General features: G+C 43.6%; 1 pseudogene; it reads left to right on the forward strand.

Moving 5' to 3' along the window:
- The first annotated feature begins 9,120 nt into the window (after positions 1–9,120).
- LOC128099557 (thyroid hormone receptor-associated protein 3-like) lies at positions 9,121–11,696 on the forward strand (annotated as a pseudogene).
- Positions 11,697–13,456: the final 1,760 nt, after the last annotated feature.

A 13,456-nucleotide genomic window follows, 5' to 3' on the forward strand; every position in this document is an offset into this window, starting at 1 on the left:
CCCAGAAGCGGTGAGGGGCGGGGACAGCGGGGCGGGGACAACGTGGCCCGTGCCCGGAACCCCGCCCCTACCGCGGAGGCGGAACTTCCTCTGACTCAGACGCCAGAGCTACGCCGCAAAGACCCGGAAGGAAACCTCCGCAGTTCGCGCTAAAAACAAGTAGCGCATATGTAATCCAGAATTCCAGCGTTCCGGACGCTAGGCTGTGCCTATAGTACATAGTAAGACCGTCCCAGAAGTACACGAGGCAACAACCAGAGCCCTGCCCTAGTGAAAGAGACTTCAACCACTGCCCACTCAGAAACTGTCCCGACTCTGCCAACATGGACTACAACGCCCAGCAGCCTCAGCGGCGCCGTGTCTGACTTGCGCAGTAGCATCTTGGGTTGGAGGGCCAGGGTTTAGGCTTCCTGGGGAGCTCTGTGTGCTACAGGTCTTTCCTTCACAGCCTCATCCTACTAACTAGTTTAGCATACTTTCCTCAACAGTGTGAGCAGCCAGACTTGCAGTTGTTCTTACTTCCCAGTGTTTTTCAAGGGATTTGATATCATTTCCTCTGCTTCTCTCAGAATGAGTGTGACTGGGGGGTGCAAGAGGGATTTTTAGGATAGTCACAATTCTGTGAGATTAACGCTGAGGCTTGACCAGGCTCTCTCGGCCTGATACATGCAACCGAAGGAAGTCAAGAACGAATAACTGTGGAGGAGAAAGAATTCTTTTTTTCTAGGTTTTATTAGCTGGTCTAAAAGTAAATTGGTATAAGACATATTAACCAGGGTACAACAACTAGTGTATTGTGCAAATGGCAATCCCACAAAATTATGAGACTCAAGCTGGTCGTGGTGCAGCATGCTTCTAATGTCTGCACCCAGGACCCTAAGGCAGGTGATTGCTGCGGGTACAATGGCCAGCTAACTAGGGCCATGGGCCATGATTCTGGCTCAAACAAAACACCTCGAGAAAGTAGCCAAGAGAATGAGGCTAACATGTACCATCCTGAAAAAAATATATATTACATTTGACAATTCTAGAGTGAGGTGGAAACATAGGAGTGGAAATATACAGTGACTAAAAGTTGCCTTGTGCAGATGGAAATCTTTCCAGGGGCTATGGCTGTGAGCTCAGTGATAGGGTGCATATCAAGCCCTGAGTTCACAAGTTGTGTTTGGGGGTAGCTCTTGCCCTGATAGATGTACAAATGAAAAGTTCCACATATATTTCTTCTGCACAAAGGATGCTTAAAATTTTAAGGGATTTGTATTAATTGCTTTTCTGTTACTGTGATTTTAAAAAAAAATGACCAAAGAAACTTAAAGAAGAAAGAGTTTGCTTTGGCATATGGTTCCAGAGGACTAGAATCCGTAATAGCTCGGGTAGCATGGCAGCAGGTGGCAGCAGGTGGCAGCAGGTTGCTGGCATAGCAACAGGAGGAGAAAGGTGACAGCACACATCTCAGCTACAAGCACAAAGCAGAGAGAGCAAACAGGAAGTGGTGCAGAGTCTCCAAACTCTGAAAGCAAGCTTCCGGAGACATGCTTCCTCTAATGAGGATGCACCTCCTAAACCTCCCCAAACAGCACCACCAACTGGGGACCACATGTTCAAACATCTGAGCCTAGAGGGAACTTCTCATTCAAACCACTACAGAATTTAAGGGAAACTAAAGGGTATTTCCTGCTTTGACCAGTTTTCAGTATCTTTCATGTCAAAATAACTATTGCACCAAAGTTGCATGTTTTCTTATGGCATGGTCTGCTCTCCTTTAATCATATCTTGAGGGGACGTGGCTTGAATCTCATCATAGTTAAAGCTAAGGATTGCTTTTTCTCTGTGTCATACGTTCTTCTCTGCCCCATCCCTGGGGCCCTTTCATTCTTAAAGGGAAATATATAGAAAGATAATTACCAGAAGGTGGTTCAGAACCTGACATCTGAAGAAAACTCATGTCTGTAATTAAACATTGACTGTGCAGATGCCTGTCTTACTTACTTTTCTATTGCTATGATAAAGTACCACAACCAAGGCAACTCATAAACATTTAATCTGGCTTGTGTTTTCAGAGTGTTTGTGTTCATGACGGCAGAGTGAAGGAAGAGCTGAGAGCTCACATCTTGATCTACAACCAGAAGCAGATCAAGAGAGCACAGGGAATCACATGAGTCTTTTGATACCTCAAAGCCCACCCCTAGTGACACAGCTCCTCTAACAAGCCCCCTGTCCTAATCCCTTCCAAACAATTCTACCAACCAGGAACCAAGTATTCAAATATATGCATCTATGGGGGCCACCTCTTTCAATTCACCATAATGCCCTTTCCACATTTGTTTTGTGAACATTTCTCTGATGTCATGTAATGCTTGTTGAGGAAATACAAGAATAATTTATGTGAAATTCTATGAGCCTCTTTGAGAAAAGGGTACAAGAAATTCCAAATTACCTTGAGGAATGCCATGTGGATCTTAAGCATCCTCTGTCAGTGACCTCTACTACAATTGACAGAATTTGTTCAAGCAGATTTCAGACTGTGACTGAAGTAGGATGAAACTACTATTAGTTCTTGCAGTAGGAATATTGCTCTCTATTCCTTCTTTATAGATCACAGCAGTTTTGATTAATTGTGCTTGCTGTAAGACCAAAATTCAGTTAAGTATTGTGGTACTTTGAATGAAAATGGGCCCCATAGGCTCAAAGGGAGGGGCATTATTTGAAAGGATTAGGATGTGAGATCTTGTTGGAGTGGGTGTGGTCATGTTGAAGGAAGTGTGTCACTGTGAGTGGGCTTTGAGAACTCCAAAGCTCAAACCAGATCTAGTGTCTGACTGTCTCTTCCAGCTGCCTGTGGATCTGGATGTAGAACACTCAGCTACTCTTTAGCATGATGTCTGCCTGTGTGCCACCATGCTTCCCACCATGACAATAATGGACTATACCTCTGAAGCTATGAGCTATCTCTAGTTAAATGTTTTCCTTTATAAGAATTGCTGTGGTCATGGTGACTCTTCACAGTAATAGAAACCCTAATTAAGACAAATGTGTGTGTGTATGTATGTATGTATGTACATGTATACATACACATATACATACACAATGCTTATATTGACTACTATGTAGAAACTGCTGTATAAAGCCAATAGTGGTAGCACCTGCCTGTGATTACTTGGTAGTCCAAAACAAGTGAACCATGAGTTTGAGGCTAGTATGAGCACATACTAATGACTTATCTTTAAATAAAAGAAGGTAGACAGTTTATTGCTCTAACTAAGGTTTTGAGTACTATACTGAGTGAATAGAGAGACTAGTAATCCTTGTCTCATTTCAGGTTTTAGAGGAAATGATCTGGTATTTCCCACATAGTATAATGTTAGCAATAGGTTTGTTGTATATAACCTTCATGATGTTGAGATAAGTTTCTCCTGTTATGTTTCCTCAATACTTTTTTTTTTAATGAGGAAATGTTGATCTTTGTTGAAGTCCTATTTTCATCACCTGAGATGATCATGTGATTTCTGACCTTCAGTCTATTTATGCATTGGATTACACTTAATGATTTACAAATCTGTATTCCTTGTATTCTTGAGAAAAGATTAACTTGGCTATAGTGCATGATCTTCTGTATGTGTTCCTGAATTGCTTTGCAAGAATTTTATTGATAATTTTTGCATCTGTGTTCATCATGGAAGTTGGTCTATCATTTTCTTTTCTTGCCATTTTGGTGACATGATAATACTGGCTTTGTAGAATGTGTTTGGCAGTGTTCCTTCTTTTTCTGTGTTGTGCAACAGTTGTGGAGGATTGCTGTTAGCTCCTTTTTAAAAGGTTGGGAGAATTCAGCAGTCAATTCACCTAGTCTTGGGCTTTTCTTGTAGATACATCTTTTTATTACTGTTTGATTCCTGATAATTGTTACAGATCTGTTAAAATTGTTTATGTTTTCTGGATTTGATTTTGGTGGTTCATATGTGTCCAGGAATTTATACATTTCTCCTTGATTTTTCCAGTTATTCAGAATATGTTTTCAATGTATTTACTGATGATTCCCTGTGTTTCGTTGGAATCTGTAGTATTTTCATCACTAATTGTATTAATTTGGGTATTTTCTTTCCTTGTTTTGATTAGTATGGATAGGGGATTGTCAAACTTGTTTATGTTTTCAAAGAATTCTTTTGTATTGTTCATTCATGTACTTTTCATTAATTTCTACCCTAATCTTTGTTATTTTTCTCTCTCTCTCTAATATTTTGGGGTTTGGTTTGTTCTTGTTTTTCAAGGACTTTAAGGTGTATGATTACATTATTTACTTGAGTTTTTTTCTGATTTACTGAAAAATCTATCAGTAAAAAAGTTTTACTGGTAAACTTTCCTTGTAGAACTACTTTCATGTCCCAAGTATTCTGGTAGGTTGCTTTCATTTTTATATGAACCAAGAAACTTGAAAATGTCCTCTCCAAAGACCCACTGGACATCCAAGAATGCAGTTCTTACTCCATACATTTGCTTAGTTTCTGTAGTTTTTTTTCTAGTGATTTCTGGTTTTATCACACAATCATGTAATCAAATACAAGAGATTATTTTGATTCTTTTGCTTTTGGTGAAGACTTGCAATGTGGTCTATTTTAGATATGGTTCTAGTAGCTACTGACAAGAATGTGTATTCTGTATTTGTTGGATGTAATATTCTGTGTATACCCATCATGTCCATTTGATTCATGGTATAATTTAACCCTGATTTCTTCATTAATTTTTGTTTTTTGGATGACCCATATAGAGATTAGCATATAGTATTGAAATCACCCACTCTTATGATATCAGGATCTATCAGAAACTTCAAACCCATTACTTTAAAAATGAAATCAGGAGTCCTGATGTTGGGGGGTATATATTTATAATTGTTACATATTCTTGATAGATTGTTTACTTTATTAATATGTAGTGGCCTACCAGTGTGGTTTGAGTGAAAAATGTCCCCCATAGGTACATGTATTTGAGCATTTGGTCCCTGTTTGCGGGGAGCTCCACCTCAACCCCTGGCACCCTGGCATCCCTATACCCAAAGAGTCTGGAATGTTCTGGTGGAAGATTCACCTCAACTCCCCTCCCCATCTCTTTCCCCAAACCCGCCCCTTCAAAGCCTGCCAAACACAGCTCCTCCCCCAGAGAGGCTCAAGACCACTCCCACAGAGTATATAAGCTGCATCCCTGAAAACAGACACATGGTTTTCCAGTCTCTCTTCCTCATCTCCTCTCTGGGGGGCCAGAGAACCACCCAGGAACGCTTTATCCATTAAACCAGGGCTTTTCTAATTCGGTCTGATTTGATTTGACTTGGATTGCTGCATCAGCAGAGAGGCTTATTGGGGTCCCAAAAACTTATCAGTCCCCAGTTGGTGACACTGTTTGTGGGAAGTTGTGGAGCCTTTTGAAAGTTCAGCCTTACTGGAGGAAGTAACTAGGGGTAGACTCAGAGTGCTTATAGCCTGACCTCAATTCCATTCACTCTCTCTGCTTTGTGTTTGTAGTTGAGAGTATGATTTCTCAGCTTCCTGTTCTTGCTATCAGGTCTACTGATTGCTGCCATGGCTCCTTGCCAGGATGAGCTCTTATCCTGCTGGAACCATAATCCATTATAAGCTCTTCCTTCTTTAAGTTGCTTTGGTCATGGTATTTTGTCACAACAATGGAAAAGTAACTGAATACATTCTATAGTGTTTGAATGAATGAGAATGGCTCCCATAGGCTTTTAATTTTAATACTTGGTCCCCAGTTGGTTGAACTGTTTGGGAAAGATTCAGGGGTGTGACCTTGCTGGGGAGGTACATCACTAGGGACAGGCTTTGAGGTTTCAAAGGACTTGCTCCAGTCCCAGTTATTTCTGTCTCCTACTTATGGACCAGGATGTAAGCTCCCAGTTACTGCTCTATTGTCATACCTGCCTTCTGTTGCCAAGTTCCCTGCCATGATGTCATGGACTCACCCTCTGAAACTATAAGGCCAATAAACTCTTTCTTCTCAATTGCTGTGGTCATGGTGTCTTATTTCTGTGACTGCACTCCCACTGGGCTACACCTGGCCCGGCTCCAGAGAGTCACACCTAGCTCTAATCTATCTTCTGTTTAGCAGACACCTTTTGTTTCTCTTGTTGCCCTATGTGAATCTTGTCTGTAAGTGTCCCAAGAATACAAAGCCCTATGCAAAACTTGGTTCAGGAAACCTGTAAAACTGTGGTTTCTGATGAATCGAGGAATTTGCACTTAGCATTGTATTTTTGGGAGCTTCTTTCAGGTTGTTTTGAACAGAGAGAAATCACCTGGCTAAACTGTAAACATAGAGAAAAATAAAAATGCCATGGGTGAAGGGAAAGTGTTTCAGTCCTTAGAGACTGGATCCCCCTGCAGCCACAAAAGGCTAAGTTCATTCTTTTTTTTTTTGAGACAGGGTTTCTCTGTGTAGCTTTGCGCCTTTTCCTGGATCTCGCTCTGTAGCCCAGGCTGGCCTCGAACTCACAAAGATCCACCTGCCTCTGCCTCCCGAGTGCTGGGATTAAAGGCGTGCGCCACCACTGCCCGGCCTCATTCTTAAGGTGCCTCTGGGTTTTCTTTCCCCAGATCCGAGTGAACCCACACACCCGTTCTGTGTCGAGACATATCACTGTGATTAAAATAAAGCAGTAAGACAGCTTTATCTCTTCTCACTAATTTTGCTTTGAAGCATACTTTATCAGATATCTAAAGGGACACACCAGTTGTTTTTGGTTTCTATTTGCTTGAAAGGCTATTGTCAATCCTTTTGACTCTCAGTTTGTCCTGTCTTTACCAGAGAGGTGTGTTTCTTCAAAACCTTATATAGTTTGATCTTAAAACAATTTTCTTTTACTATTTGAGAATTTCATACATGTATATAATATGTTTTGATCAAATTTAACTCCCATCCTCTCCCATCTAATTTCTCCTCTATTCCTTTCCCTCCAACTTCATGTGCTCTTACTTTAAAAACCACTGAGCCCACTTAGTGCTGCCTGTATGTGTGTGGTTGTCCATTGGCGCATGCGTAGTCTCTTAGAGCCACACCCCCAAAGAAAACTGACTCTTTTTCCCCCAGAAGCAATCAGTTTTCAGTAGCCCATTAAATATTGGTGGAACTTCATGAGCCCTGTGATGGCTATTCTTGGTTGTCAACTTGATTATATCCTGAATGAACTATAATCCAGAAATGGAGGATGCACTTGTGATCCAGACCTTGAGGAGAGAAGACAACATGCCTTTGATCCAGACCTTGAGGCTGGATGACACACACCTTTAATCCAGACCTTGAGACTGGAAGGCACACCTGTAATCTGGACCATACCTTCTGCTGGAAGGACAATGGAATAAGGAAGGGGGTGTGTTCTTCACCTGCTTGCCTTGCCTTGTTAGCACATCCATTCCTTCCCTGGCATTGGGAGCCTACTTCTTTGGGATTCCAGCACATACAGAAGACCAGCTGAGACACCCAGCCTCGTGGGACTGAGCAACTCCTGGATTCTTGAATTTTTTATTCACAGGTAGCCATTGTTGGACTGCAGCCTGTAAGTCATTTTCAATAAACACACACACACACACACACACACACACACACACACACACCCCAATTTTTATAAGTTCTGTGACTCTAGAGCACCCTGACTAATACAGATTTTGTGGTAGTTTGAATGTAATTGGCCCCCATAATCTCATAGGGATGAGCATTATTAGGAGGTGTGGCTTTGTTGGAGTAGGTATAGCTTTGCTGAAAGTGTGTCACTGTATGTTGGTTTTATGTGGTGCTTTTACCCTGTGAGGAAAAGTCATGTGTGGAGAGAGGGGAGGGTATGTGGGACCCGCCTTTTATGGACTACCCTGCACGTGCACATATGGGCCCACTTGGTTACTCCATGCATGCGCCCCGGAAATGACTAGGTGGAAATGACTAGGTGTCTTGTCGAGGCATGCACGGTCATGGGGGCATGGTTAGAATTTCTATCATCCTGTACTCTTTATTCTTATAAAAGATGGTGGGTGAGCAGGTATGGGGGCGTTGTGTCTCCCAAAACCTGCTTTCAGCTGACTTGGTGGGCGCTAGCTAACTCTTGGGGGGTAGGGAAGGGCGCTTCTGAGGTAGCCAGGCATCCTGGGATAGCGGATTGTCATCTGCTGCTTTGGAGTGGTCCATCATCTTTCTCACCTTAGGACTTCGTCGGCTGCTTGTGTCTGGGAGGGTGCTGGCGAGACTGAGAAAGGCTAGGAATAAAGAAAAAAATTTTACCTTTGAGGGGGGGGGTCCCAGGGTGAGGGAAGGGGTCCCGGGACCAGGAAAGTTTGGGTTATACTTATCTGAAGCAGATCAGAACTGTCCAGATGAATTCAAGCTGGTTCTGGAGCTCAGAAGAATTTTTAAACATATTAAGGAGCAGCATGGGAAATTTAAAATCTTGAGCTGTGACCATGATATTGTAATGTTTAGTACTCTGCTATATTGGTTAGTGTTGGTGGGGGGGGGAGATATTTGGAACATGCTTTTAATTTTTATCTGAGATAAGCTTTATCTGAGATGGATTATTTTAAGGCACCTGTTTCCTGTATTAGTTTAGCATCCAGGAGACACAGGTGTATTTTAACAGTAATAGATTGTTATATTAAAGTCTGTTTTTTGTTTTTATTTTTTTATTTTTTCAGAGTCTGGAGTTTTGGTTGGGTCTGGGGGTATAAATACCTCTGGACTATTACTTTTCCTTACCGCCTGGATATATTTGACGGTCCTCGTCCTCTGGCTCTATGGTGGCCCTGTAACAATTAGCTGAGTAGTTAATTAGGAGTGGGAACCAGGAAGGTGAGACCGCATTCTTCTGGAATTGGTGACAAGGCTGTGGATCCTGGTGTCCGCTGGAACTTGAGAGAGAGGTCCTGTCTGTGTCATTGTGTCTGAAGAGAGATTTTTCTGAAATGGAGGTGAGATGAAAGGCTTCAGATGGGACAGGTGAATCAGTGAGGAAAGCCCTCAAGCTTAGCAGCTGTGACAGTTACAAGAATTACCTTGAAGGGTCCCTGCTACTTAGGGGAAAGGGGTGAGGAGCGCTGGCCTAGAGGAGAAAGAAGAACCTGATCCCCAATGAGGATTGGGGGTGGTCATGAATCATCACATGGTAAGGAATGATCTGCGGAATTCCACAGGATAGACCACAAGTGACAGAGTAAGGGAGTTAACAGATTGTCTGGGAGGGGTGAAGGTTTGGATAGAAGACCCGGTGTTAGAGCCGGTCTCCCATACTTGAGGAGAAATTGAAAGAGGCTTCTTGGGAAGGGCCTGGAGCCTGAAAAGAGCTAGAGGTGATAATTTTACCCAGTCAAGGTAAAGTTCTTGTGACATATTAGTAAGAATAATTTTAAAGACCGGTTAAAACTTTCCTGAGAACTAAGGGCGGTATGGGATATGAAAATGCCAAGGAATATTAAGAGCCTTAGCTTGTGTCTGGGAAACCTGGAAGGTGAACTCCGGAACATTATCAGACTGAAGAGAGGCAGGAAACCTAGGAATAATTTCTTGAAGAAGGAAATCTGCAACTGTCTGAGCCTGCTTATTAGAAATCAGATATGCCTCCACCCAATTTGAAAATGAGTCCACCATCACAAGGAGATATTTAATTCTCCTGACAGTGGGCATATGGGTAAAATCAAGCTGCCAGTCAGTTCCTGGAAGCGAACCTCTAGCCTAGTGGGTGGGAAAAGGCTGACTCCGGTATCTGGTATTGGGGTCCTGTCTTTTGGCAAATTTCACAAGAGGCAGTAGTCATTCTTAAGAACTGTAAGTTCTCAGAGGTGGGCTGCAAATGGCCTTTTACGAATTGATACAGAGCAAGACTATTAGGGTGAAAGAGCTGATGTAGATAGGAAAGAATTTGCCTAGTGTCTGGAGCTGCCTGTGAAAGTGTGGGCTGCACTGTATGGATTCCCTGCGGTGGGTGGGGTCAATCTTGGCCCTGGAGGGCTGCTGTCCTAGCTGCCTGGTCAGCCTAGTTATTTCCCTTAGAGATGATGGAGCTATCAATCTGATGAAATTGGCAGTGGACAATTCCTATAGCCTTAGGGAGATGGGAGGCTTTTAGCATGGCCATTATTTGGCCTGAATTAGAAATGGATCCTCCCTTTGCTGTAAGGAGCCCACGCTCCCTCCAAATAGCAGCATGGGACAGGAGGATATGGAAAGCATATTTGGAGTCTGTGTAAGCATTTAGGGATTGTCCCTGTGCCAACTGGAAGGCACGGAGATAGCTATCTGCTCAGCCCGTTGGTTAGTAGTGTGTGTGGGTAATGCCTGTGCTTCTATTACCTCAGTATCTGACACTGTGGCATAGCCCACTTTATGGGTCCCCTCATGTAAGAAGGAGCTGCCATCTGTGTACCAGGTATAAGTGGCCTGAGGCAATGTATCCTCTTGTATGTGTGAAGGGTGAGGCAACAGTTCCTCCAAGGTTTCAGTGCAGGAGTGAGAGGGATAATAGTCAGCGTTAGGTTGAGGGAGGAGGCTTGAAATATTAAGGGCTCAGGAAAGAGCTTTGTTGGGATCTAGTCCATAGCCATAAAAAGGAACAGGAATTTCGTTCCATTTTCCAGCACATACAGTCAACTCAGTCTCAGAAATGTTTGCTCAGCACATAGTGACAAGTGTTCATCATGTTAAAAGAACATCACTTTGGATCCTCTGGAATGACATTGCATAAACACTTTACTAAATACTAAAGGAACAAGAAGCAACTAAAAATAAGAAAAGCCCAGAGATACACAAGAGGATAGACGAAATTTCCCCCAGTACATTCAGGAAACATGGTTTGACTCACGAGGAAATGCAAAGTCCCCAGGAAGCTGGCTACAAGACTGGAGGCAAATACAAGGATGATCCTGTCGATCTCCGCCTGGATATTGAGCATCATAAAAAAATATAAGGAGAGAGATCTTAAGCGAGGTAAATCAAGAGAGTCGGTGGATTCCGGAGACTCTAGCCACTCAAGAGAAAGATTGACTGAGAAAACAGAGAAAACTCAGAAAGGATCCAAGAAGCGGAAGAAGCACCGCAGAGCAAGAGACCGTCTAGGTCCTCCTCTTCCTCTTGCCAGTCGTCTCACTCCTACAAAGCAGAGGAGTACCCCAAAGAAGCAGAGGAGAGGGGGGAGCATCACAGGTTTTGACAAATCCAGACTGGGGACCAGACTTCGTGGGTCCAAATGAAAGAGGCGGCTGAGCTCGGGAACCTTTCTGTTTCAAGCAAGAGGGAGAGGTTGGGGCAGAGGAAACTATTCTGGTATCAATAACAACAGCAACAATGATTTTCAGAAGAGAAACCAGGAAGAGGAATGGGATCCAGAGTACACACCCAAGATATGTATTACTTGCATGATGACCGGGAAAGTGAGGGCAGTGACAAGTGGCTGAGCCGTGGCCGTGGCCATGGCCGTGGCCGAGGAGCCTTCCCCCGGGGTCGGGGTCGGTTCATGTTCCGGACATCCAGTACTTAGCTGCAAGTAGGCCCACGACAAGTTCAGTGGGGAGGAAGGAGAAATTGAAGATGATGAGAGTGGGACAGAGAACAGAGAAGAGGACAGTTTTTACAGCCCACAGCTGAGTAGGGGCCACTCTCGATGGAGCCCTTGCCCAAGGGAGAAAGGCGCTGCGGGAGGCTGGTGGAGCTAAACCAGCCTCCAGAAGATCCTGCAAATCCTACCCCACAACCCACCAGCCACACACAAGCCTAGGACAGCAGAGTACACATCCCCGGTGTTGTCCCACTGGACAGAGGACGCTGGCCACAGAGCCTGGGATCAGGCCCGTGTTTTGACTGGCCCACAATACAGTGGGCTCCAGCCGTTTCTTGCTTGTTGTTGGTGTGTGGGGTGGGGGCAGGGTAGGGAGAACGATGCTGATGCTTGGATTTGGTTTTTTGTTTGTTTGTTTTGTTTTGTTTTCCCTATTAGAAACCAAGTTTTCTTAATTTCATTGGAGCTAAGAGGATGAACTGGGTCTTCAGTCTTTTCCCGTCCTGATTTTTAAAAAGCCCTTATATATATTTTTTTTCTTTTTAAGGCGTATGTAGTAATATTAGCAGAAAGATTTAATTTGGGCAACTTTGATTCTTAAGAGAAAACAAAGCATGTGAATAAACACTGAAGTGTTTGCCTCAGTTTGGGACCAAACTGCTTGGATCTTTGTAGAAACCGGTTTTGTACGTCACGGAGGAGTTTAAGGCCTTTCTGACCACCTTGCGTTCCCCTTTCTGCACAGCCGTGTGTCACGTGGAGTTGCTCCCCGTCTCCCCATGCACCCTGATTTCTGATTTCTCCTGGGCCGGGCTTCCCATTGTCCACCAGCAGCTCTGCGATCCTCCACTTTGTAGTCCTGCTGGTCCTCAGCAAAGGGAGGGAAACTGGAGGGCAGTTTCTGGTCTGTTTTCTAAGAAACTTCTGAATTCTATTATCTCTACAAATATAAGATGAGAAAAGAATTGTTTCAATAATTTTTATTGATCTTTTTTTTTAATAAAATGAAAAGAAACTCTTATGATTGATTAAGGATGGTGGTTATGGCTGGGCGGTTTGTGGGGTTGTTTTTTGTTTTTGTTTTTTTAACCTTAAGTTTTGAGTTGAAACATTTTCAGATGTTTGAGGGGGAACATCCTCACAGAAGGGTCCTTGTGCTTGCCTTCCGGGAGGCGACCCTAGCAGGGTGAGGTGACCAGAGCAGGGTGAGGTGAACAGAGCAGGGTGAGGTGACCAGAGCAGGGTGAGGCGACCAAAGCAGGTGAACACAGCATTTGTGCACATGGTCTATGCCGACTGCACTCTCCTCTTTCCCAGCCTTTGCTCGTGGGTTGTTGCTACTTCCCCTTACTTTGCTAATTTCTGTAGTTAAGTTGGTTTTACTTGAATGATTCATGTTTAGAGAAGAAAAGAAAAACACCCTTAAGTTTTTGTTTCAACTCCTGCAAATAAAAACAATAAATGAAGTGACAGATGAAAAAAAAAAAGAAAACATGCCCAGATTCATTACAACTGTTGAGTGCAACCAACTCTCCTGTGGCTGTTTCTGCATCTACAGACTTTACTTGTGAACTGGGGCACAATAGTCCCGAGGCAGACAGAAGCCACTAGGCCATGTTGTGGTAAACAGCTGGATGGACTACAGTTAGTCCAGCTGAGGCCCCAGTGTCCAGGAAGCCTGCGTCCACACCTCACTTCCCTTTCCATCCCAGCTGCTGCCCTTCATCACTGCAGGCCAGGATCCAGGACCTGCCCAACTTGTGAGCAGATCATTGCTAAGACTCTGTTAAACGTAAGTGGTTCTTTTCATGTAAGTGTGAAAATACTGACCTTCTCCACTGGATTGTGAAGTTCCCCCACACTATATGGTCATCTTGTCTGAAGTTCCAGTGGGTCCTGGGATTGACCACCTGGGAG

This window comes from Peromyscus californicus, unplaced genomic scaffold, assembly GCF_007827085.1.
Source record: "Peromyscus californicus insignis strain IS unplaced genomic scaffold, ASM782708v3 Scaffold_6__1_contigs__length_162567912, whole genome shotgun sequence".
NCBI classification, from domain to species: Eukaryota; Metazoa; Chordata; class Mammalia; order Rodentia; family Cricetidae; genus Peromyscus; species Peromyscus californicus.